The following is a 2,468-nucleotide window of genomic DNA, read 5'->3' as shown; positions in this document are numbered from 1 at the left end:
TTGTTGCCTGTCAACCCCACTCTGCCTCCTCTCGTTGCCTCCCCACTCACCACTTGTACGCAATCTAATAAAAGTAGGAATGCCACGAAAAGATTAGTCTAAAAACAGGAGCCGTTGAAATGCACAGCCATCGCTTTCATTTCACTTCACATGACACTATCGCAGTTGCACAGAAGGCTTATTTCAAAGCAGGTGGTAAATGCTGCAGCACCTCTCCCATGCAGCTGAGCCGTCAGCCCCTCAGGGTGTAACAAGAAGCCTCGCGCTTTACAAGCAAATGGACACACACACACACTTACACAACTTGATCAGAGACATCTTGATTGTTGGCATTTCAAAGAATTATTCTCCACGATTAGTGCACTTTGTTTTTCAAAAATAAAGTACAGTTAATCTTTAGTAAGTGTGCCTTCAGTTCTTAAGATGTTACTCTGTGACCTCCTGGTTGTGTCATCGATGCACTCTGAATGTCTTGGCTGACTGGAGACTCCTGGTGAGCTTCTTCATTCCTCCATGTTTTTGCTGTTTGTGTTTCATGACTCTGGAAATCCCTTAGGAAAGGTTTTGTAACTCTTTCCAGATAGATTTTTCCATTTGTTCTTAAATTTCTTTATATTAGGGGACAATGTGTTGCTTTTTGAGATCTTGTAGCCTACTTCATGTTGTCAGACAGGTTCTATTTAAGAAATGACTTCATTCTGCAAGTCTGACAGTAATCAGGAGTGACTACAGTGAAATTGCACACACATTTAGGGGGAACACATCGAGTCTCAAATGTGTGAATTTTGTCTTTGGGGCAAAATCTTTAGTCATTTCAAAGGCTAAATTAATAAAATTTGTCCACTTTTTTATATTTAAATGAAACATTTCATACCCTATTTTGCAAGATGCATAGAATTAGAGATTTACATATATGCTCTGGGTGCTGATTTAGTCCCGCTGAAACCCAATATAGCTACATATTTTGATATGCTGAACTCATATGCATTTTCCATGAATACCTGCATGCATGAAAGGTGCTCTCTAAAATAAATTTGCACAAATTGTTCCCTCAGATTGCTACGTAGCTAAAGTTCAGATGCGTACATTTTAAAAAGAAGACATTTCTGCTAGGAAGTAAGTACACGTTAAAAGTGACGAGATATGCAAAGTGACCACAAATACGCCACAACTGCTGATGCGTCCATTCCCAGCAATTCAAAAGGTGGCCAGAAATGTCTTCCCGCTGGACATCAGAGAAGGTGTGCCAAAATTTCCGTCTGTGTTGGTGCCGTGTGTGCTGAAATGGGTTCGCTGATTGAAGATGGTGGGGAGAAAAACAAAAGTCAACGTTACTCACACACCGAGAATGATGAGAATAGGACTTCTGTGCAATGAGGCTGTGAAGAGGAGCCTCTCTGTACAAACAAACTCATCAAGGATTGAAGTGGGACAAGACGGCAGGAGATCAGCACAAGCTAAGAATGTAAAGAGGCTGGGTTGATCGTCAAAATAAAGATGGGGTAAAAAAAATGCCAGCTGACCCTGTGTTGACAGTAAATATGCAAGGCTGATTGCAGGGTAAGACGTCTGTCCACAATGCCTGCAGCCAAACAGGATCTGGAAAATCAATTGTAAACTTAGTTTTGCCTTCTTCAGAAAAAAAAAAAAACAGAACAGAACAAAGGGCTTCAGTGTCAGCAGCCTTGTTCCTCTGTCAGAAAAACCAGACGGGTAAGAAGTACAGCATTGTCATTAAAGGGAAAGGATAGCTAGCATGTCATACATTAAAAACGCTGCTCTTCCCACCAATGGCTGTCAAGTGTTGTAAATCAGAGCCTTCCACAGCGGATGAACGCACTACTGCACACGAATGCAAAAGGGCACAAGATACTCGGCGTGCAGGGAACTGTCCCTGCAAAATCAGAGGAACTAATGTGTCCGACCAATAAACATTTTTGGCTGGTTGTGAGCAGCAGAGTGTCAGGGGTAAAACACAACCCATGTATGGAGGCCTTGGAGTCCCAGCCTGATGACCCTTTGCCACGTGTCTTCCCCCTCTCTCATTACCCATTTTGTGGTCTGACCACTCTCAATTACAGGCCACTAGACCCAATACAATATATATATATATATATATATATATATATATATATATATATATATATATATATATATATATATATACACTTCTCAAAAAAATAAAGGGAACATTTCACTTTAATTTTGTGTGTGGCTCCAAATCCAGGCCTCCATTGGTTAATAAATTTGATTTCCATTGATGATTTTTGTGTGATTTTGTTGTCAGCACATTCAACTTTGTACAGAACAAAGTATTCAATGAGAATATTTCATCCATTCAGATCTAGGATGTGTTATTTGAGCGTTCCCTTTATTTTTTTGAGCAGTGTATATCACTGGTAGATTATTGATTTTTCTGCATTTTTTTAGCTTCTCTGTGCTTTATCTGAGTTTTTTTTGTAATAGGA

At 40.0% G+C, this 2,468-nt stretch overlaps 1 long non-coding RNA gene across 1 annotated transcript; it reads right to left on the bottom strand.

Moving 5' to 3' along the window:
• Positions 1–1,051: 1,051 nt before the first annotated feature.
• On the bottom strand, positions 1,052–1,620 carry LOC106948689 (uncharacterized). Its single transcript, XR_001425225.1, has 2 exons — positions 1,524–1,620; positions 1,052–1,293 (listed from the first exon to the last, which is right to left on the bottom strand). It is a non-coding gene; the product is annotated as an uncharacterized LOC106948689 (long non-coding RNA).
• Positions 1,621–2,468: the final 848 nt, after the last annotated feature.

The sequence above is a fragment of the Poecilia latipinna genome, unplaced genomic scaffold (genome assembly GCF_001443285.1).
Source record: "Poecilia latipinna isolate Pla-1442-1.1 unplaced genomic scaffold, P_latipinna-1.0 Scaffold302, whole genome shotgun sequence".
Lineage (NCBI taxonomy): Eukaryota > Metazoa > Chordata > Actinopteri > Cyprinodontiformes > Poeciliidae > Poecilia > Poecilia latipinna.
Note: the sequence above shows the minus strand (reverse complement) of the source record. Positions and strands in the feature narration are given on the sequence as shown.